The 24,986-nt window shown below is 42.5% G+C and overlaps 1 protein-coding gene across 5 annotated transcripts in view; it reads right to left on the bottom strand.

Annotated features, from left to right (window-relative positions):
• fam171a2a (family with sequence similarity 171 member A2a) overlaps positions 1–24,986 on the bottom strand; it is a 293,586-nt gene that overhangs the window by 113,073 nt on the left and 155,527 nt on the right. The window lies entirely within an intron of this gene.

The following is a 24,986-nucleotide window of genomic DNA, read 5'->3' as shown; positions in this document are numbered from 1 at the left end:
CTTCAGGATTAAAGTTGTGTATTTCAGGATTTAGCATCATCAATCTCTTATAAGCAAAGCTGTTAAATAGTTCATAAATAACCAGGATTGAATTAGTCCGGCACCACATTCAACTATTTTACTCAGTATCTTTGTTTTTCTATTCACTCCCTATTTTCCTCAATTTTAAATAAAGTTCGAAATTCTAAGCAAATTTTATTAACAAAGTACATGTAAGTCACCATATACAACCCTGAGATTCATTTTCTGTGGGCATACTCAGCAAATCTATAGAATAGTAACTAACAGGATCAATGAAAGATCAACTAAGTGCAGAAGACAACAAGCTGTGCAAATGCAAGTACAAATAAATAGCAATAAATAATTAGAACATGAGACAATGAGATAAAGGGTTCTTAAAAGTGAGATGACTGGGGTAACATCTCAGTGATGGGGCAAGTGAGGGTAGCTATCCCCTTTTATTCAGGATCCTGATGGTTTAGAGGTAATAACTGTTCCTGAACCTGGTGGTGCAAGTCCTGAGGCTCCTGTACCTTCTACCTGATGGCAGCAGTGAGAAGAGAGCATGGCCTGGTGGTGAGGATCTCTGATGATAGATGCTGCTTTCCTATGGCAGCATTTCATGTAGATGTGCTCAATGGTTAGGAGGGCTTTACCTTTGATGTACTGGGCTGAATCCACTACCTTTTGTAGGAAATATGATTAAAAAATCATAGTTTTTCTATTTGTCTATTATCTGAAGGCTCCACGATCATTTTTACATTTATCTCAACCATTGAGAGCAATTTGTTCTGTACCCTACAATATTTATGAATTTACTTTATGTATAATTCATCTGCAGACTTTATCCTTTCTTTCCTAAATTACTGTGTGTCATATGTGTGCCATGTATACTACTGTGGTTTACACCTTGGTCTGGAGAAATGTTGTCGCATTTGACAGTATGCATGTATATAGTTAAATAACAATAAACTTGACTTGACAATTATCTGTGTCAGTATTCTGACACTAAAACAATTGGGAATTCCACATCCTAGCCCATATCTTTATGCTACTGTGCCATCTTTTTTGCAGTCTTACCATGAACATAAGGAATGTAGGGGCCAGTATTGCCGCCTTTGTTGAAGTAGGGAATCTCTTTATGATATACAGATAGTTTTTCACATTGCCTCTGGCAGTATCAGAATGACTGGTGGCCAAAGATGTTGGAAATTAAAAACCATACAGCCCACTGGATCTGCTTTGAGTTAGTCCTTCACGACATGTAATCTCTTCCAATAATATTTTTCAAGTAACTTAAGCTCCCTCTTTGAATAATTTGGAGAATATGCTACAATTATGTGGCAATTGGCTTAATATTGCGACACGCACTGAGGTACAATTAAAAAAAAGATTCCAGAGACGGCAGTTGCTGGAAATCTGGAGCAACACACAAAATGCTGGAGGAACTCAGTAGGTCAGGCAGCATCTATGGAGGGAAGTGTACCACTGACACTTTGTGTCCTAACCTGCTGAGTTCTTCCAGCATTTTGTGTGCTGCGACAGCAAAAGAAGCTTTGTTTAGAAAGCCATCCATACAGATCATCCCAAACACAAGTACGTATTCCAAATTTGCATAACCTTCTACAAAAAAGATAAATTTCCAAAATTTTCAATATTAACTCCGTTTCTACTGTCCTCCTTGCCCCATCAACTGACCTCGCTTGTACTTTCCATGAAAGTAATTCTAGTCCAGATAATTCTACCCAATCTCCTCACTTGGATGGAACTCTGGCTGTGTGTGTCAATTTCAGCCGCTGTACAATAAACATCGTGCTGTAAAAAGGGAATCAGACAGGCCTAATGATAGGTGTTCAAAGCTCTCATTGTGAAGCAGATTTTGTGAGGTCACAGAACAAACCCTCAGCACACCCCTCTGCCATTCACACAACGTGGCATTTCTTTATGTTCATCTCTTAGCACTAAGCTGAGAAATTGGTCTGCTTTTTAATTATACTAATACTGTATATAGAAACAATTTTATTCCAATATTGATTAATAAATCTTTAATAGCAAGGTATGACTCCTTGAGAACCATCAATATCACTATTAAAGCATCTTGAAATGATACCCACAATACCACTTAGATTTAATCTTTCCAAAATTACCTGTGCCTGAGATAGCACTGTTGAGTTATGAAATATGTCCAAAGCTAACGTAAGTGGATTTTTAGGCATCAAGGTATGAAAATCAAAGTAAATTTATTATCAAAGTGCATATAAGTCACCATATATAACACTGAGATTCATTTTCTTGCACTCAATAGCTCCAATATAGTAGCTGTATCCACTACTTTTACTGGGATTTTCCATTCAAGGGCATTGGTGTTTCTATACCAGGCTGTGATGCAACCTGTCAATATACTATACACCACACATCTATCGAAGTTCCTCAAAGTTTTAGAGGTCTTGACAAACTTCTAAGCAAGTAGGGGTACTGCTGTGCTCTTCATAATTGTACTTACATGTTGGGTCCAGGACAGATCCTGTGAAATTATAACACCGAGGAATTTAAAGTTGCTCATCCTCTCCACCGATGAAGACTGGCTCATGGACCTCTGGTTTCCTCCTCTTGGTCAATAATTAGTTCCTTGATCTTGGTGACATTGAGTAGGAGGTTGTTATGGCATCATTCAGCCAAATTTTCAATCTCCCACCTGTATGCTGATTCATCACCACAATTATCATTGGCCAAATCAAAGGTGTCATCAGCAAAGTGAATATGGCATTGTAGTTGTGCTTAGCCTCACAGTCATGAGCGTAAAGCAAGTAGAACAGGGGGCTGACACACAGCCTTGTGGTGCATTTGTGTTGATAGAGATTGTGGAGATGTTGCCAATCTAAATGAAAGAAGTCGAGGATTCAATTGCACATAGAAATACTAAGGTCAAGGTTTTAAAGATTACCGATTAGTTTTTAGGGGATGTGTCGAATGCTGAGCTGTAGTTGATAAACAGCATCCTGATGTATGCATCTTTGCTTTTCAGGTGTTCCAGGGCTGTGTGAAGAACCAATGGGATGGCACCTGCTGTGGACATGTTGGTCCAGTAGGCAAAATGGAGCAGATCCAAGTCATTTCTTTGGCAGGGGTTGATATACTTTATCAGCAACCTCTCAGAACACTTCATCACAGTGCGTGCAAGTGCTGCTCTGTGATAGTCATTGGGCCAGGTTATCACATTCTTCTTAGGTACTGGTAAAATTGAGTGGGTAACTCACAATGGCAAAGCTAGAGGTTAAAGATATCGGCGAATACTTCAGACAGTTAATCAGCACAGTTACAAAGCAACAGAGAAGTAGGAAAGTGGAGTTGAGACTTTGATCAAATTAGACCAATTCTCATTGAATGGGAGGGAGCAGGTTTGAGGGGCTGGATAGCCTACTCCTACTCCCAAATCTTATGTTTTATAATCTTATATATAGCAAAGTACAACGCAGACACAGGCGAGATCAATGTGTGTTCAGATTACCACACAAAAATGAAGAATACTGCATTAAAGAACACTGGATATAATTGGAATTTTATTTCTTCAAGCCTAGAGGCAGCATATACCCTGTAAGCCGCTTATCAATATTAGCTCAGAAATTAGTTTGATTGCAATGTTTTAAAATATAGCACAATTGTTACTTTTTCTACCTATGTATTTTGATGAACTGTAGTTGTAATTTATAGTTATAAAGTTCAGGAAATAAAATTACTACCACTTCTTCCCAGAGTTGTTGCAGTCGTTAACATAACAGTTAAGTTTTTTAAAAAGCAGTGTTTCACTAGAGAAAGCACATGCAGAAAAGACATGGAAATATACTGCCCTTATGGAATGCATTAAGGTTTTGTGTCAAACTGAGGCAATGTCATTTTTTGGATTTATTATTGGAGCAAGCAGCAAATGATCCCAAGAAAATGACCGAGCATTTTGGGTCTCCAATTGTTCAGTTTGCTGTCTGGTGGCTGGTACACCTCTCACTGGGACTTACTGAAATGTTGCAAGTGTTCCTGGATCTGTGATTTTGTATTTTCTGTCGGAATGTACCACCCTGTGTATTTGTAATTCAGCTGCATATTCTGTTATACAGCTAAGTTTAGTGGGCCTCAACACATCAGATGATATTAACAGTGCTATACTTTATACATTTTGCAGAGGCAGAAAAGTAAATGTATTACTAGTGGAGTTGAAATAGAAATAGTTGACAAATGCCATAATGATACCAATAACAATGTGTTTTTAATTTAGTTCTGTTCACATTTAAAGTTTAAACCCAAGTAGATTTAATATTTAAGCAGCACTGGAACCCCATGGGGGACTGTATTGGCTCCCTTCCTGTTTACCCTGTATACCTCGGATCTTAGATACAACACTGAGTCATGTCATCTGCAGAAATTCTCTGATGGCTCAGCAATAGTTGGGTGTATAAATGGAGGATGAATACAGGACCCTGGTGGAGGATTTTGTCAAATGGTGCAAGCTGAATCATCTGCAGCTCAACATCAGTAAGACAAAGGAGATGGTGACGGATGTTAGGAAGTTTAAGCCTGCACTGCTCCCTGTTACTATTGATGGTGAGAACGTGGGTGTGGTGAGGACCTACAAGTACCTGGGGGTGCACCTGGATGACAGACTTGAGTGGAGCACCAACACAGAGGCTGTGTACAAGAAGGGCCAGAGTTGCCTCCACTTCCTCAGGAGAACAAGGTCCTGTGGAGTATGCAGGCCCCTCCTTCACATGTTCTACCAGTCTGTTGTCACCAGTGCAATCAGTGGTGTGCTGGGGCAATGGCATCAACACGGGTGATGCCAACAGGCTCAATAAACTGATTGGAAAGGCTGGTTCTGTTATAGGAGTCAAACTGGACAAACTGGAGGCTGTGGTAGAACAAAGGGCTCTTTGGAAAATCCTGGCAACTTTGGACAATGTTTCTCACCCTCTGCATGCCAACTTAGCTGAACAGAGAAGTCAAGTCACTTTTTATTGTCATTTCGACCATAACTGCTGGTACAGTACAAGTAAAAACAAGACAACGTTTTTCAGGACCATGGTGCTACATGAACAATACAAAAACTACACTGAAATACGTAAAAAACAACACAAAACTACTCTAGACTACAGACCTACCCAGGATTGCATAAAGTGCACAAAACAGTGCAGGCATTACAATAAATAATAAACAAGACAATAGGCACAGTAGAGGGCAGTAGGCTGGTGTCAGTCCAGGCTCTGAGTATTGAGGAGTCTAATGGCTTGGGGGAAGAAACTGTTACACAGTCTGGTCGTGAGAGCCCGAATGCTTCGGTGTCTTTTGCCAGATGGCAGGAGGGAGAAGAGTTTGTATGAGGGGTGCGTGGGGTTCTTCACAATGCTGTTTGCTTTACGGATGCAGTGTGTGGTGTAAATGTCTGTAATGGTGGGAAGAGAGACCCCGATGATCTTCTCAGCTGACCTCACTATCCGCTGCAGGGTCTTGCGATCCGAGATGGTTCAATTTCTGAACCAGGCAATGATGCAGCTGCTCAGGATGCTCTCAATACAACCTCTGTAGAATGTGATGAGGATGGGGGGTGGGAGATGGACCTTTCTCAGCCTTCGCAGAAAGTAGAGATGCTGCTGGGTTTTCTTTGCATGGAGCTGGTGTTGAGGGACCAGGTGAGATTCTCCACCAGGTGAACACCAAGAAATTTGGTGCTCTTAACTATCTCTACGGAGGAGTCATCAATGTTCAGTGGTGAGTGGTCGTTCAGTGTCCTCCTGAAGTCAACAACCATCTTTTGTTTTGTTCACATTCAGAGACAGGTTGTTGGCTCTGCACCAGTCCATTAGCTGCTGCACCTCCTCTCTGTATGCTGACTCATCGTTCTTGCTGTACTTTCAGTTATAGACTAAGACAACTGCGCTGTTCCAAAGAGCACAACATGAGGTCATTCTTACCCTCAGCCATCAGGCTCTATAATGAGTCACCTATAGCTGGGGAAGTGATGACCCCCCCTCCTGTTAGACTGTTATTAACCTCTGTTTCCCAGAGCTATGTTTACCACACTGTGCTATTGTGGATACTCTGTGCAATACTGTGCAATCACTTCTTACCTGGATGGTGTGAATGTGCACCCATTACTGTATAATATTATGGTGATTCGTGCACTACCATCTTATCAATGTGAACTTGGAAATCTTGTGATCTTTGACTTGTAAATCTTGTACGTCTTATTTTAAGGTAACTTTTTTTTATTCTTTCTCACTTCTCTTTTAATATTTGTATATCTGTGCACTTGTAATGCTACTGTGACACTAATTTCTTTTGGGATCAATAAAGTACCTATCTATATCAGGCAGATATGATATACAAACAGAGTAAAGAATCCACTTCAAGACAAAAGAATCTGATAAGAATCTACAAGTGTCTATTTGCAAGAGGCCAGTATCCACTGTCATAAACTCGTCCCAATTGTGAAATTCAATACAAATGGAATCTCATAGAAGAGAAGAAATATCACTATCTGCTCTAGTACCTTCCTAGTCTAATGAGGAAGTTTGACTTAAAAGGGGGTAAAATAGAAGATAGAATATTACAGCAGTTTTTACCCTTCAGCCCACAATGTTGTGTCAACATATTAACCTACTCTAAGGTCAATTTAACCCTTCCCTCCTACATAGCCCTCCATCTTTCTATCATCCATCTGCCTCTAATGTATCTGCCTCTACCACCACCCCAGTAGGATGTTCAACGCACCCACAACACTGTAAAAAACCTTACCTTTGACATTCTCCCCAACCCCACTCCCCACCCCTGTACTTTCCACCAATTACCTTAAAATTACGCCATTTCCACCCTGAAAAATTGACTCTGGCTATCCACTCAATCTATGCCTCTTATCATTTGTACACCGCCATCAAGCCACCTCTCATCCTCCTTCACTCCAAGAAGCTTGCTCAACCTGCCTTTATAAGACATACCCTCTTGTCCATGCAACATCCTGATAAATGTCTTCTGCACCCTCTCTAAAGCTTCCACATTCTTCTGAAAACTAGGTGACCAGAACTTCACACAATATTTCAAGTGTGGTCTAACCAGGGTTTGATAGGGTTGCAAAATTATCGCACGGCTCTTGAACTCAATTAGATTATGAAGACACGTAGTCCCCTTTTATTGTCATTTCGTAATGCATGCATTAAGAAATGATACATTATTTCCTCCGGTGTGATATCACAAAACTCAGGACAAACCAAGACCGAAAAAACTGACAAAACCACATAATTATACATATAGTTACAACAGTGCACAATACCATAACTTGATGAAGAAAGCCCGTGAGCACAGTAAAGTTCAAAGTCTCTCAAATGTCCCACATCTCACGCAGACGGGAGAGGGAAGAAAGACTCTCCCTGCCATTCCGACCACAATCTGACTCTGAGTCATCCAAAAACTTCGAGCTCTGATCAGCTGTCCGGCACCAAGTACTGAGCGCCATCTCTGTCCGAGCGATTCGACCTCTTTCTCGGTCGCCAAAAGCAGGCAAGGCTGGGGATTTTGAGGCCTACCCTCCGAAAGAGTCCCGACCACACAGTAACAACAGCAGCGAACAGGCGTTTCAGAAATTTCTACAGATGTTCCTCTGTGCTTTCACGTCTATCTCCATCAAATCAGAAATTGTCCACGGCCCCTATTTAACAGATACGACATCATTTTTCACCGGACAGCTGCGCACACGCGGTGCGCTGCCATCTTCTCCTCCCTTTCCTAACTAATGAAGACCAACACACCATATGCTGTTGTAACAACCTTATCAACTTGCTCAGTGTTTAACACCACAATTCCCACAGTCCTGATCAATAACCTACAGAACTTGGGCCTCTGTACCTCCCTCTGCAATTGGATCCTCGATTTCCTCACCGGAAGACCAGTCTGTGCGGATTGGTGGCAACATATCCTCGTCACTGATGATCAGCACCTCAGGGGTGTGTGCTTAGCCCACTGCTCTACTCTCTCTATAACCATGACTGTGTGGCTCGACATAGCTCAAATACCATCTATAAATTTGCTGACGATATAACCATTGTTGGTAGAATCTCAGGTGGTGACGAGAGGGCATACAGGAGTGAGATATGCCAACTAGTGGAGTGGTGTCACAGCAACAACCTGGCACTCAACATCAGTAAGATTGTGCACTTCAGAAAGAGTAAGACAAGAGAACATGAACCAATCCTCAAAGAGGGATCAGAAGTGGAGAGAGTGAGCAGTTTCAAGTTCCTGGGTGTCAAGAACTCTGAGGATCGAATCTGGTCCCAACATATCGATGCAGCTATAAAGAAGGCAAGACAGCGACTATACTTCATTAGGAAGTTGAGGAGATTTAGTTTGCCACCTAAAACACTTGAAAACTTCAATAGAAGTAGTATGAAGAGCATTTTGACAGGTTGCATCACTGGCTGGTATGAGGGCTATTGCACAGGATCAAAAAGCTACAGAAAGTTGTAAAATTAATCAGCCCCATCATGGGTACCAGCTGCCGTAGTACCCAAGGCATCTTGAAGGAGCATTGCCTCAAAAAGCCAGTGTCCATATTAAGGTCCCCCATCACCCAGAACATGCCCTTTTCTCACTGTTACCATCAGGTAGGAGATACAGAAGCCTGAAGGCACACACTTAGCGATTCAGGAACAGCTTCTTCCCCTCTGCCTTCCGATTCCTATGAACCCATTAAACCTATGAACACTACCTCATTTTTTAAAATATTATTTCTGTTTTTGCACTGCTTTTAATTTAACTATATAAGACCTTGGTCAGACTTCACTTGGAGCACTGTGCTCAGTTCTGGTTGCCACACTACAGGAAGGATGTGGAAACCATAGTAGGGGTGCAGAGGAGATTTACAAGGATGTTGCCTGGATTGGGGAGCATGCCTTATGGGAATAGGTTGAATGAACTCGGCCTTTTCTCCTTGGAGCGATGGAGGATGAGAAGTGACCTGATAGAGGTGTATAAGATGATGAGAGGCATTGATCGTGTGGATAGTCAGAGGCTTTTTCCCAGGGCTGAAATGGGTAACACTAGAGTGCACAGTTTTAAGGTGCTTGGAAATAGGTACAAAGGGGTTGTCAGGGGTAAGTTTTTCACACAGAGAGTGGAGGGTGCGTGGAATGCACTGCCAGCGGCAGCAGTGGAAGCCGATACAATAGGGTATTTTAAGAGAATCTTAGATAGGTACATGGAGAGGGCTATGCGGTAGGGTAATTCGAAGCAATTTCCAGAGTAGGTTACATGGTCAGCACAACATTGTGGGCTGAAGGGCCTGTAATGTGCTGTAAATTTCTATGTTCTATTTAATGCACACATATACTTACTGTAATTGATATATTTTTTTATATTAATTAAGTATTGTATTGTACTGTTGCTGCTAAGTTAAGAAATTTCACAACCAGACTTGATGGGTCGGCTGCCCTATTTCTGCTCCTATATCTGTTATGGTCTTATGGACCTACGCCGATGATAATAAACCTGATTCTGATTCTGAAATTTGAGCAATCTAAGGACGTGGACACACTTCAGCTCCCTATATCCTCTCTTCAGCACCTCATCCTGTTTCCCCCATCGATGTCATTGGTACCAATATGCAGCATGACTTTTAGCTGCTCACTCTCCCCCTTTACAATCCTGTGGATCCAACCTGAGATATACCTGACCCTGGCACCCGGGAGGCAACAGACCATCCATGTGTCTCTTTCACATCCACAGAAAATATTGCTTCCCTAACTATTGAATCTATTGAATTATGTATTGCATTGAACTGCTGCTGCTAATTTTACAACACCTGCCGGTGATAATAAACCTGATTCTAACTCTGACTACTGGACTCCTCTTCTCCCACGTTCCCTTCTAAGCTACATTGCCAGACTCAGTGCCACAGCTTTCCCATGGTAGGTCATCCTCCCCAGCGTTTCCACAGTTGTATAATTGTTATTTAGGGGAATTGTCACGGGGGTACTCTGCCTATTCCCTTACTGGTGACTACCTTCCTGTAGCTCCTATCTGTCACTTCCCTCTCCTGTTTGAGCAGAAGATTATCCAGCTGCAGCTCCAGTTTCTTAATACGGTCTCTAAGGAGCTGCAGCTCAGTGCACTTTGTGCAGATGTAGTTATCAGGTAAACTGGAGGTCACCCAAAGTTCCCACATTTGACTTGAAGAACACACCACTTACCCTGGACCCATTCTCACTAAATACTTTCAGATTAAAAATCAAATGAGCACACGTACAACCACAGTAACCAGTATGTTCAATATAATTCTTACATGCATTGACAGAGTCATTGAGCACAGAGACAAGCTCTCAGAACACCATCAAACTCTGAGTCTAACCCTACACTAATCTCATTTTATTCACCTCACATTCCCACAATTCTGCCTCTCACCAACAGACTAGAGAAAGTTTAGAGTGGTCAGTTAACTTCCCTGCTTGCACACCATTCAGTGTGGGGAGAAACTCAAGCACCAGGAGGAAACCCACATATTCACAGAAGGAATATGCAAATGACACACAAACAGCACTAGCTCTTACATCACTTTGCTGCCCCAATTATTAACTCGTTTAATACGAATACAGAATGTACTAATAATGTCCTAACAATGACATATAAAGAGGAGTGCGTGGAATTTTTAACTTTTCTTTTCTGGAGATATTATAACATACCTTACATAGAATTACTGACATGCTCTTTGTTCTCATGTTAGCTTAGGTTTTGGAAGTTATTGGATGGTTCTGAAATTCAAAGAATCATGATCAATTAGCTCCTGTGTGCCTTCTTCCATCATCCATCAGGTGTGATCATTGATTCTTTTTGTGGATTTGCCAATACAATAGTTTTCCAAACAGAGGTGAATATTTCATCAAAGTAATCTGACCAACGGAGACAAATAGCAACATTAACTTGTCTTTATTTCATGCTTTCAGATAGAAAAATGTTGCTAAGGCACTTCCATAAGACCATAAGATATAGGAACAGAAGTAGGCCATCCAGCCCATCGAGTCTGCTCTGCCATTCAATCATGGGCGGATCCAATTCTTCCAGTCATCCCCACACCCCTGCCTTCACCCCATACCCTTTGATGCCCTGGCTAATCAAGAACCTATCTATCTCTGCCTTAAATACACCCAATAACTTTGCCTCCACAGCCGCTCGTGGCAATAAATTCCACAGATTTACCACCCTATGACTAAAGTAATTCCTCTGCACTTCTGTTCTAAATGGACGTCCTTCAATCCTGAAGTCGTGCCCTCTTGTCCTAGACTCCCCTACCATGGGAAGTAACTTTGCCATATCTAATCTGTTCAGGCCTTTTAACATTCTGAATGTTTCTATGAGACCCCCCCCCCCCATTCTCCTGAACTCCAGGGAATACAGCCCAAGAGCTGCCAGACATTCGTCATATGGTAACCCTTTCATTCCTGGAATCATTCTTGTGAATCTTCTCTGAATCCTCTCCAATGTCAGTATAGCCTTTCTAAAATAAGGTGCCCAAAACTGCACACAATACTCCAAGTCTGGTCTCACGAGTGCCTTATAGATCCTCAATATCACATCCCTGCTTTTATATTCTATACCTCTAGAAATGAATGCCAACATTACGTTCGCCTTCTTTACCACCAACTCATCCTGCAGGTTAACCTTTATGGTATCCTGCACAAGGCCTCCCAAATCTCTTTGCATCCCTGCATTTTGAATTCTCTCCCCATCTAAATAATCGTCTGCCCATCTATTTCTTCCACCAAAGTGCATGACCATACACTTTCCAACATTGTATTTCATTTGCCACTTCTTTGCCCATTCTCCTAAACTATCTCTCTGCAGGCTCTCAACACTACCCTCTCCTTTACCTATCATCGGCAAATTTAGGCACAAATCCATTAATCCCATAGTCCAAATCATTGACATACATCGTAAAAAGCAGTGGTCCCAACACCGACCCCTGTGGAACTCCACCGGTAACCAGCAGCCAGACAGAATAGGATCCCTTTATTCCCACTCTCTGTTTTCTGCCGATCAGCCAATGCTCCACCCATGCTAGTAACTCCCCTGTAATTCCATGGGCTCTTGTCTTGCTAAGCAGCCTCATGTATGGCACCTTGTCAAAGGCCTTCTGAAAATCCAAGTACACCACATCTACTACATCTCCTTAGGTTACCCTGCTCATGCCTGATCATGCTATTCTTGCACTCGTTATCACGTGGCACAGGCAGCAATCCTGAGATTACTACCCTGGAGGTCCTAGTTTTCAGCTTCCTACATAACTCCCTGAATTCTCTCTTCAGGACCTCCTCCCTTTTTCTTGCCAAGTCATTGGTACCAATGTGTACCAAGACTTCTGGCACTTGACAGAGATACAGACTGACTAATGGGAAGATACCAAAGTGGAAAGACTAAAAAGAGTCTTGAGGAATTTGGTGAAAGAGCTAAATTCGAAGGCTGGTGTGATAAAGGTGGAGTCTGCAGGAGGAATTCAGAAGATAAGCTTTTGGTGATACACCCTTCAACTGGGAAACAACTCAATGGTGGTAGGAGGGTCCAGAGTTAGAGTTCAGAGGGCTGAAGGAAGTGATACAAAATAGTGAGCGGCAAAGCCATGAGCAGAAGGATAATTTTTTAATTAAGAGGCATGGATTTGTCCTCACACTCGCAAATTTCTACAGTTGTACCATTCTAACTGGGTGCATCACCATCTGGTATGGCGGGGGGTGGGTTCTACTGCACAGGATTGAAATAAGCTGCAGAAAGAGGCGGCATACATCATTAAGGACCCCGTCACTCAGGTCATGCCTTGCTCACATTGTTACCATCAGGAAGGCGGTACAGAAACCTAAACGATTCAGGAATAGCTTCCTCTGCACTGTTGTCAGATTTCTAAAGGGACATTGAACCCGTGAACACTACCTCGCTAATTTAATTTTTATTATTTTGTACTACTTATTTAATTTAACAATTTTATATATAACTGTAATTTACAGTTTTTTTTATTACTATGCTATGTACTACTGCCGCATAAAAACAAATTTCACGACCTATGCTGGTGATATTAAACCCGATTCTGATTCGTCCTTTAAACAAATAATGAACAGATAAAATTTTGTCACGATGCTCATATATTGATGAAGATTGGTGGAATTTTAAAAGGCTCGTCAACAGCTGCAGTCAGTGGGACTTCTTGATTTCAACTTTGGATGGTGGCCACTTTTGTGCTCGCAGGCTGATTCATTCAACCTAAATCTTGAACCAACTTAATAGTGTAATAACCAAAAATAACCAGTTCTGACCATAACAGATTGTGATCTAAAATTTCCTGAACTTTTACACTGGTTTATCTCATTTCATCCGAATGTACTGAAGCAAAAAAAAAAGCAAAAACTCAACCCCATGAATGTCTGCACCCTGTCAGTTCCTTCTCTCAATATGTACACTTCAACTAAACACTGCTTGATTCCCCTTTGAGCATCTCACTTTCCCCTCAACTCAGCACTCACTTATTTTAAATGCTGAAACCAAACTTCTTTATCAGGATATTTTGATCCAAGATACTGAATTATTAAACATCTCAACTCAGTCCTCCTCAGTTATTTCCCCCTCTCCCCCTTTTCCTTCTCCCTGGGCCTCCTGTCCCATGATCCTCTCATATCCCTTTTGCCAATCAACTGTCCAGCTCTTGGCTCCATCCCTCCCCCTCCTGTCTTCTCCTATCATTTTGGATCTCCCCCTCCCCCTCCCACTTTCAAATCTCTTACTAGCTCTTCCTTCAGTTAGTCCTGACGAAGGGTCTTGGCCTGAAACATCGACTATACCTCTTCCTAGAGATGCTGCCTGACCTGCTGCATTCACCAGCAACTTTGATGTGTGTTGCTTGAATTTCCAGCATCTGCAGAATTCCTCATGTTTGCGTTTTTAACATTCTAGTAAATCTTCTCGGTATTCTGTCTATTTTGTTGACATCTTTCATATAATTCGGTGACCAAAACTGTACACAATACTCCAAATTTGGCCTCACCAATGCCTTGTACAATTTCAACATTACATCCCAACTCCTATACTCAATGCTGTGATTTATAAAGGCCAGCATACCAAAAGCTTTCTTCACCACCCTATCCACATGAGATTCCACCTTCAGGGAACTATGCACCATTATTCCTAGATCCCTCTGTTCTACTGCATTCTTCAATGCCCTACCATTTACCCTGTATGTCCTATTTTGATTAGTCCTACCAAAATGTTGCACCTCACATTTATCAGCATTAAACTCCATCTGCCATCTTTCAGTCCACTCTTCTAACTGGCCTAAATCTCTCTGCAAGCTTTGAAAACCTACTTCATTATCCACAACTCCACCTATCTTAGTATCATCTGCATACTTACTCATCCAATTTATCACCCCATCATCCAGATCATTAATGTATATGACAAATAACATTGGACCCAGTACAGATCCCTGAGGCACACCACTAGTCATCGACCTCCAATCTGACAAACAGTTATCCACCACCACTCTCTGGCATCTCCCATCCAGCCACTGCTGAATCCATTTTACTACTTCAATATTAATACCTAACGATTGAACCTTCCTAACCAACCTTCCATGTGGGACCTTGTCAAAGGCCTTACTGAAGTCCATATAGACAACATCCACCACTTTACCCTCATCAACTTTCCTAGTAACCTCTTCAAAAAATTCAGCAAGATTTGTCAAACATGACCTTCCAAGCACAAATCCATGTTGACTGTTCCTAATTAGACCCTGTCTATCCAGATAATTATGTATACCATCCCTAAGAATACTTTCCACCAATTTACCCACCACTGACATCAAACTCACAGGCCGATAATTGCTAGGTTTACTCTTAGAACCCTTTTTAAACAATGGAACAATATGAGCAATACGCCAATCCTCTGGCACCATCCCCGTTTCTAATGACATTTGAAATGGTTCTGTCAGAGCCCCTGCTAATTCCACACTAACTCCCCTCAAGGTCCTAGGGAATATCCTGTCAGGACCCGGAGACTTATCCACTTTTATATTCCTTAAAAGCGCCAATACTTCCTCTTCTTTAATCATCATAGTTTCTATAACTTCCCTACCTGTTTCCCTTATTTTACACAATTCAATATCCTTCTCCTTAGTGAATACAGAAGAAATTGTTCAGAATCTCCCCCATCTCTCTTGGCTCCACACATAGCCGTCCATTCTGATTCTCTAAGGGACCAATTTTATCCCTCACTATCCTTTTGCTATTAATATAACGGTAGAAACCCTTGGGATTTATTTTCACCTTACTTGCCAAAGCATCCTCATATCTTCTTTTAGCTTTTCTAATTTCTTTCTTAAGATTCTTTTTACATTCTTTATATTCCTCGAGCACCTCATTTACTCCATGGTGCCTATATTTATTGTAGATATCTCTCTTTTTCCGAACCAAGTTTCCAATATCCCTTGAAAACCATGGTTCTCTCAAACTTTTAACCTTTTCTTTCAACCTAACAGGAACATAAAGATTCTGTACTCTCAAAATTTCACCTTTAAATGACCTCCATTTCTTTATTACATTCTTCCCATAAAACAAATTGTCCCAATCCACTCCTTCTAAATCCTTTCGCATCTCCTGAAAGTTAGCCTTTCTCCAATCAAAAATCTCAACCCTGGGTCAAGACCTATCCTTCTCCATAATTATATTGAAACTAATGGTATTGTGATCACTGGACCTAAAGTGCTCTCCAACACAAACCTCCGTCACCTGCCCTATCTCATTCCCTAACAGGAGATCCAACACTGCCCCTTCTCTAGTTGGTACCTCTATGTATTGCTACAAAAAACTAGCCTGCACACATTTTACAAACTCCAAACCATCCAGCCCTTTTACAGAATGGGCTTCCCAGTCTATGTGCGGAAAATTAAAATCTCCCACAATCACAACCTTGTCATTGTTCCAGGGCTTTCAGGTGCCTGGTGTAGGTGGTCCATATGGTAATGTAGGAAAGACGACTGCTCTGTAGCCCAAAAGTTTTGTTTGGACCTGTAGGCTGCAGTCTTCAAAGACTCTTTTCCTTCAACTTACATAGGCTCCACAAGCACTACTCAGGCAGTGGTTGATCTTGGAGGCATTGTCTGTCTGCTCTTGAGGAAAGAGTACTGTCAAGGTAGGGAAAATGGTCTACGTTTTCAAGGGTGATATTGTCAACTTTCATGGATCAATGGCTGGTTGGGCGGTGATTGATATAGGACCCGAGTCCTTTTTTATATTCAAAACAAAACCCAGCACCCTATATGCCTTGGCAAAGGCATTCAGGATACACTGGGGGTCTTTTTCAGAGTGTGTTGTGATGGTGTTGTCATCTACACACTGAAGCTCCATGATAGCGGTGGTGTTGACCTTGAACCAGTTGAGGTTGAAAAGCCTGTTGTCCATTCTATATACGATTGGGATTCCCTGAGGCAGGTCTTGGCCAATGAGATGAAAGATGGCAGCAATAAAGATGGCATATAGGGTGGGTGTAGTGATACAGCTCTGGGCACAATGATACAGACTGTCTGACTCCTGTCTGGACAGTGATGGGTCACAAATGCTCAGTATTGTGGCTGACATGCCATCGTGCAGTAGCCTCACTACTTGTAAGTACTTGTCAGGGCAGCCATATTACGACAGCATACACCAGAGAGCTTAGCGGTCTGCTGTATCAAATATGTTTGTCAAATCTATGAAAGCCAAGTACAAGGATTGTCTTTGTTCATGGATTTTTTCCTGTAATTGGTATGCTGTGAAGGTCGTGTCTGTGGTACCTCCAGATGGGCAGAAATCACACTGTGATCCAAGGAGTACTTCCTTAGACAGTGGAAGGTATTGGTTGACAGGAATGTGTGCAAGCACTTTACCTGTTGTTGACAAGTGGGAGGTGCCTTTGTAATTGCCACAATCAGCCTTGTCTCTCTTCTTGAATATGGTCACTATTAGACCATCCCTGAGCTCTGAGGGTAGCTGTTCCTTTTCCCTGATCTTCAGGAATGGGGCATGCATGTGCTGCAGGAGAACTGGTCCACCTTACACTCCACTCCAGCACTCCTGGTCATGTGCAAGGAGACGGGATTAAAGATTTTGTGGTTAGGGGAGTAGTGATCATGGTAGTATTCTGAGTATAATTTGAGGCTGAACAACCAGGGTCTATGCCCAATGTCCTCAACTTCAATAAAGGACAATTACAATGGTATGAAAGGCAAATGGTTTGGAATGAAGTGAGTAATAAAGCTAAGGGACATATCAATGGATCAGTAGTAGCAAATATTTAAACATGTAATTCATAACACACAGCAGGAGAAATCTATCCCATTTAGAAAGAAGGATTCCAGAAGTAAAGCATTCCTGGCTGTTCCACCATCTAAATTTAAGTTCAGGGGTGACCGCGCCTTTGCTGTTGTAGCCCCACAGCATTCCCCTCCCTACCAGATCTGCCCCCTCCATTGATTCTTTTAAGTCCAGGCTCAAAACCTACTCCTTTATTCACTAGTGTTTGAATCTTCCTGATGTGGCTGATTTTTTGGCTTGTGCTTAGACTCATGTGTTGTTTATTTTGTGCCTATAAGCTGTGTGCCTTGTTGTTTATATCTGTGTTTCTTGTATTTGTGATTTTAGCTACCTGTTATGGATTGTACAGCACTTTGGTCAACATGGGTTGTTTTTAAATGTGCTTTATAAATAAATTTGACCTGACTTGACTTCTGTGGCTAAGAAAGGAGGATTTACTTGTTTATTTATTATGTTTTATTTTATTTATTACTATTATTATTTTTTCTGTCTCTGCTATATTATGTATTGCATTGAACTGCTGCTGCTAAGTTAACAAATTTTACGTAACAGGCCAGTGATAATAAACCTGATTCTGATTCTGATTCTAAAGGAAAATATTGCATCCATAATGACAAGGACTAGTGGCAGATCAGAGGATGGGGAATTTTACAAGAACTAGTAATGAGAGACTAGAAAGCTAATGCAGGAGAACATTCATTATGAGATAAAATTGGCAAGTAATATCAAAACAAACAGCAAGGGCTTCTATCAGCATATAAATAGAAAGATAAGTTTGAGATTCGTAGACTGGGAAACTAATAACAGAAAACAAAGAAATGCAAGTAGCTTAAATCAATACTTTACCTCAGTCGTCAAGGTGGAGGACAATGCAAATATTCCAAAAATATTTGATGGCCCAATGCACACTGTAAGAACTTGTCAAAATCACTATGATGAGAAGTAAGGGCACACACCAGTCCTCATCAAGGGGTCAGCAGGAGAAGGGATGAGAGCTTCAAGTTTCTGGGTGTCAACATCTCACAGGATCTATCCTGGACCAAACATATTGATGCTGTCATGAAGATGGCATGCCAGTGGCTCTATCTCATTCAGAGTTTGAGGAGATTTGGTCTGTTATCACTCTTATAAATTTCTGAAGATGAACGGGAGGAGCATTCTGACCAATTGCATCACAGCCTGGTATGATGGCTCCCATGCACTGAAATTCAAGAGCCTGCAAAAGATTGTGGACTCAGTCAGCTGCAGTCCCTCCCCACTACCATGACATCTTCAAAAGGCAGTGCCTCAATAAGGCATCATCCATCACTGCAGACCCTCACTACGAAGGACTACCATCAGAGGAGGTGGTACTGGAGCCTGAAGATGCCCAGTTTGTAATTCAGAACCAGCTTTTTCCTCTCTGTCATCAGATTTCTGAGTCATCCTTGAACACATGACCACCACCTCACCATTCTTTTCTTTTTGCACTATTTACAAATTTTCACATCATCTAAGTTAGTAATGCTACATCCGATTCTGAAGGTGCCAAGAAATTTAATGGAAGGACGAAGGAGGACTGTGCAAGCACGTGGATGTCAGCGAGGTAGTTCAGTGCGAAGAGTTTAAAAGGAGATCGTTTTATTGAGCGGGCAACAGAGTAGAGGGAGACAGAGTAGGAGGGCTTTGGCTCAACGGGGCTTCAGCGATAATGAGTCGAGGCAAGGTAGATTACCTGTGAAGTATAGAAACAAGAAGCATGTCTGTGAGGCCGGTGTTCTGTACTGGGTGTCAGATGTGGGATGTCCGGGAGACTCCCAGCCTCCCAGATGACAACATCTGCACCAGGTGCGTTGAGCTGCAGCTCCTTAGGGACTGCGTTAGGGAACTGGAGATGCAGCTCGATGACCTTCATCTGGTCAGGGAGAGCGAGGAGGTGATAGAGAGGAGCTACAGGCAGGTAGTCACACCGGGGCCTCGGGAAACAGATAAGTGGGTAACAGTCAGGAGAGGGAAGGCCAAGAGTCAGAAACTAGAGAGTACCCCTGTGGCTGTCCCCCTTAACAATAAGTACTCCTGTTTGAGTACTGTTGGGGGGGGGGGCGGGGAAACGGCCTACCTGGAGGAAGCAACAGTGGCCGCACCTCTGGCACAGAGTCTGGCCCTGTGGCTCAGGAGGGTAGGGAAAGGAAGAGGATGGCAGCAGTGATAGAGGACTCTATAATTAAGGGGTCAGACAGGCGGTTCTGTGGACGCAGGAAAGAAACACAGTTGGTAGTTTGCCTCCCAGGTGCCAGGGTCCAGGGTGTTTCTGATTGTGTCCACGATGTCCTGAAGTGGGAAGGTGAACAGCCAGAGGTTGTGGTACATATTGGTACCAACGACATAGGTAGGAAAAGGGAGGAGGTCCTGAAAACAGACTACAGGGAGTTAGGAAGGAAGTTGAGAAGCAGAGCCTCAAAGGTAGTAATCTCAGGATTACTGCCTGTGCCACGTGACAGTGAGTATAGGAATAGAGTGAGGTGGAGGATAAATGTGTGGCTAAGGGATTGGAGCAGGGGGCAGGGATTCAGGTTTCTGGATCATTGGGACCTCTTTTGGGGCAGGTGTGACCTGTACAAAAAGGACGGGTTGCATTTGAATCCGAGGAGGAACAATATCCTGACAGGGAGGTTTGCTAAGGCAACTGGGGACAGCTTAAACTAGAACTGCTGAGGGGTGGGAATGGAACTGAAACAGATGGGGGAAGGGGCGGTTGGCTCACAAATAGAGAAAGCTTGGATACAGTGCAAGAGGGAGGATAGGCAGGTGATAGAGAAGGGACGCACTCAAACTGATGGTTTAAGATGTGTCTATTTTAATGCAAGAAGCATCATGAACAAAGCGGATGAGCTTAGAGAATGGGTAAGTACTTGGAGCTATGATGTTGTGGCCATTACAGAGACTTGGATGGCTCAGGGGCAGGAATGGTTACTTCCCAAGTGCCAGGCTTTAGATGTTTCAGAAAGGACAGGGAGGGAGGCAAGGGGGGGGGGGCGCGTGGCACTGTTGATCAGTGTCACGGCCATAGAAAAGGAGGAAGTCATGGAGAGATTGTCTACTGAGTCTCTGTGGGTGTCTTTTTTAATCGACCACCCAATGGTACCAGGGACATCAAGGAACAGATAGGGAGGCAGATTCTAGAATGGTGTAATAATAACAGGGTTGTCATGGTGGGAAACTTCAATTTCCCAGATATTGATTGGCATCTCCCTAGAGCACGGGGGTTTAGATGGGGTGGAGTTTGTTTGGTGTGTTCAGGAAGGTTTTCTGACACAATATGTAGATAAGCCTACAAGAGGAGAGACTGTACCTGATCTGGTATTGGGAAATGAACCTAGTCAGGTGTCAGATCTCTCAGTGCGTGAGCATTTTGGAGATAGTGATCACAATTCTATCTCCTTTACCATAGCATTGGAGAGGGATAGGAACAGACAAGTTTGGAGAGTGTTTAATTGGAGGAAGGGGAAATATGAAGCTATCAGGCAAGAACTTGGAAGCACAAATTGGTAGCAGATGTTCTCAGGGAAATGTACGGCAGAAACGTGGCAAATGTTCAGGGGATATTTGTGTGACGTTCTGCATAGGTACATTCCAATGAGACAGGGAAAGGATGGTAGGGTACAGGAGAAGGCCTTGGCGAGCAGGATTAAGGAGAACTCCAAGGCATTCTACAGGTATGTGAAGAACAAGAGGATAAGACGTGAGAGAATAGGACCAATCGAGTGTGACAGTGGAAAAATGTGTATGGAACCGGAGAAGACAGCAGAGATACTTAATGAATACTTTGCTGTAGTATTCACTACAGAAAAGGATCTTGGCAATCGTAGGGATGACAATAGAGAATAGGTTGAGTGAACTTGTCTTTTTCTCCTTTGAGCAACGGAGGATGAGAGGTGACCTGACAGAGGTGTATAAAATGATGAGAGGCATTGATCGTGTGGATAGTCAGAGGCTTTTTCCCAGGGCTGGAATGGTTGCCACAAGAGGGCACAGTTGTAAGGTGCTTGGAAGTAGGTACAGAGGAGATGTCAGTGGTAAGATTTTTTCTGCAGAGGGTGGTGAGTGCGTGGAACGGGCAGTTGGCGATGGTGGTGGAGGTAGATACGACAGGGTCTTATAAAAGACTTCTGGACAGGTACATGGAGCTTAGAAAAACAGAGGGTTATGGGTAACCCTAGGTAATTTCTAAGGTAAATACATGTTCGGCATAGCTTTGTGGGCCGAAAAGCTTGTATAGTGCTGTAGGTTTTCTATGTTCTATATTCTTCGCACATCAATCATCCGGAACTGTCTAAAATTATAGGAAAATGCAATGTCCAATGTTATTTGTGCTCCTGAATTTAGTCTTATGCTACTGATGGATGGCTGTAAAGAATAGTGTTTTGGTGGTTACTTAAGTAAACACTGATATGAAAATATTATGCAATCAAAGTTCACAAATTAATAAATGGTTTAATGAAAATGATGGTGTTTGTTTCATTTATATGTATTCTAGAGGCAGCTAATGCTCTAGTACCGTCAAGTCTGAGGTAATACACTTCCCACTGACCCCTTTCAATTGATCCATAAAGATGCTTCTGAGAGGCCCTGGTACTGTCAGAAGACAATGAAGCATCCATGTTCTCTGTTGCTATGAGGAGATTCAACTAATGAAGTAATTGAAACCCAAGTTCCTTCTGCTACATCCATCATCAAGGGACCCCCACCACCCAGGCCATGCTCTATTCTCGCTGCTGGCATCTGGAAGGAGGTACAGGAGCCTCAGGACCCACAGCACTAGGTTCAGGAACAATTATTGTTCCTGAACCAGAGGGGAAAACTTCACTCAACTTCACATGTCCCATCACTGAAATGATCATTGAACACAACCTATGGACTCACTTTCAAGGGCTCTATAACTCACGTTCTCAGTATTATTTAATTATTTGTTTCTTCTTGTTTTTGTAGTTCCCCTTGTTTTGCACATTGGTGGCTTGTCAGTCTCCGTGTGCATTTTATCTTTGTTCTACTGCGAACGTCTGAAGAAAGTGAATCTCAGGGTAGTAATTGGTGACATATGTACTTTGATAATAAATTTACTTTGAAGGTGAAGTTTACAATCAAGGAAGAAATAGCTGGACATTTACAATACTCACCAATACCCTGTACAATGCTAAACTACTAAACTCCAACACCATTTAATAAAGGCCAATGCACCTTTCATTTTGCCACACACACAAACTGCTGGAGGAACTCAGCTGGCCAAGCAACATTGATGGAAAAGAGTACGATTGACGTTTCGGGCCAAGACCCTTCTTCAGGGCTGGAAAAAAAAAATGAGGAGTCAGAGTAAGGAGGTTGGGGGGAAGAAAAGGATAAGTACAAGGTAGTAGGTGATCGGTCAAATGGGGGGGGAGGGTTGAAGAAAGAGTTGGGAAGTTAATTGGTGAAAGATAAAGGGCTGAAAGAAGGGGGAATCTGATAGGAGAGGACAGAAGACCAAGAAAGAAAGGGAAGGGGGAGGGTGATAGGCAGGTAAGGAGATAAGGTGAGAAAGGGAAACAGGAATGAGGAATGGCGAAGGGGACAATTACCAGAAGCTCGAAAATTGATGTTCATGCCATCAGGTTGGAGGCTACCCAGGCGGAATATAAGCTGTTGCTCTTCAAACCTGCGTGTGGCATCATTACGGCAGTAGAGGAGGCCATGGACTGACATGTTAGAATGGGAATAGGAAGCAGGTGGCTACAGGGAAATCCTGCTTTTTCTGGCGGACTGTGTGTAGATGCTCGTCGAAGCGGTCTCATAATCTACATCAGGTCTCACCCATATACAGGAGGCCACATCGGGAACACCAGATATAGTAGATGACACTAACAGACTCGCAGGTGAAGTGTTGCCTCACCTGGTAGGACTGTTTGGAATGCTGAATGGTAGTGAGGGAGGAGATGTAGCACTTGTTCCGCTTGCAAGGATAAGTACCAGGAGGGAGATCAGTGGGGAGGGATGAGTGTACAAGGGAGTCGCATTGGAAGCTATCCATGCAGAAAGTGGAAAGTGGGAGGGAATACAACATGTGCTTGGTGGTGGGATTTCGTTGGAAATGTCAGAAGTTATGAAGAATTATGTGCTGGACACAGAGGCTAGTGGGGTGGTAGGTGAGGAAGAGGAACCCTATCCCTGGTGGGGTGGCAGGAGGATGGTGTGAAGTCTGACACACAGAAAAAAGAAGAGATGCAGGTGAGGGCATCTTTGTTAACTGCTTGCTGTACCTGCTTGCTAACTTATTGTGATTAACACTCATCACCACCTGGGTTTCTGTTCACTTTGTTCATCTGAAAGTCTTTTCCATTGAGATAACAGCTTGCCTTTAGATTCCTTTGTTTACATTAATTCCGTTTGCATTTCACTCAAGTCAGCATGGCTTTATGAAAAGTAAATTACGTTAGACAAATTTACTAGTTCTTTGAGGATATAACATGCAGAGCCAATAACAAAAACCTGCATGTGGTGTTTTTGAATCTTCAGTACACAGCTGACAAGGTGCCGCTGAAGAAGCAGGAGAACGAGATAAAGTTCACAAAATTAGAGGAAGTGTGTTAGCATAGACTGAAGACTGGTTATTGCAAAATCATAATAAACAGATAATTTTCAGGCTGGATGCTGTAACCAGTGGAGTTTCTTAAACTGTGTAATTGCCCTCAATTATTTACAATTTCCATGACTGACCTGGAGGAAAGAGCAGAGTGCAAGGTATTCAACTTTGCCAATAACACAAACATACATGAGATGGCATGTTGCAGAGAGAATATTTGGATTTGGTAAGTGGATACACATAGGTTGAGTGAATGGGTGAAAATCTGCCACCTGGAGTTTAATGTTGGAAAAGTGTGAGGTCATGCACTTCAGTAAAAGAAACCAAAAGACAGATTATCTATTTAGAGAAAGATTGCAGATGAGTGAACTACAGAGGGAACCAGGCGTCTGTATGCATGAATTATCAGAAAATTAGCAAACAGGAATAACAAATAGTTAGAAAGGCAGAAGGCAAAAGGCTCACTGGCCTTGATTGCAAGAGGCTTGGCATTTCAAAGTTCAAAGTGAATTTATTATTAATGTTCATATCTGTCACTATATACAACCCTAAGATCCATTTTGTTGTGGGCAATCACAGAAATACAAAAGAACAGGGTATGTGTGAGGCCACAACTGGAGTACTGTGCACAGTTGTGGATTCTTTATTCCAGCAAGGGTACACTCGCATGCCCGTAAGAGATTCGTGGGGCTAACTACTTGGGCAAGTGGATTACCCTATGACCAGCAACGAAAGAAATTAGATAGTCATAGAACACAGAAACAGGCCCTTTGGCCCAACTGGTCTTTGCTGAAATATTAATCTGCCTGGTCTCATCTATGTGTCTATCCAAATTTCTATTAAATGTTGAAATTGACCCCACATCCACCACTTCTGCTGGTACTACCCTCTGAGTGAAGAAGTTTCCCTTCATTTTCCTCAAACATTCCACCTTTAATCCATGACCTCTAATTGTATTCTCACCCAACCTCAGTAGATAAAGCACAAACAAGCGAAAATCTGCAGATGCTGGAAATCCGAGCAACACACAC

The sequence above is a fragment of the Mobula hypostoma genome, chromosome X1, assembly GCF_963921235.1.
Source record: "Mobula hypostoma chromosome X1, sMobHyp1.1, whole genome shotgun sequence".
NCBI classification, from domain to species: Eukaryota; Metazoa; Chordata; class Chondrichthyes; order Myliobatiformes; family Myliobatidae; genus Mobula; species Mobula hypostoma.
This window is presented reverse-complemented; position numbering and strand designations above follow the sequence as displayed.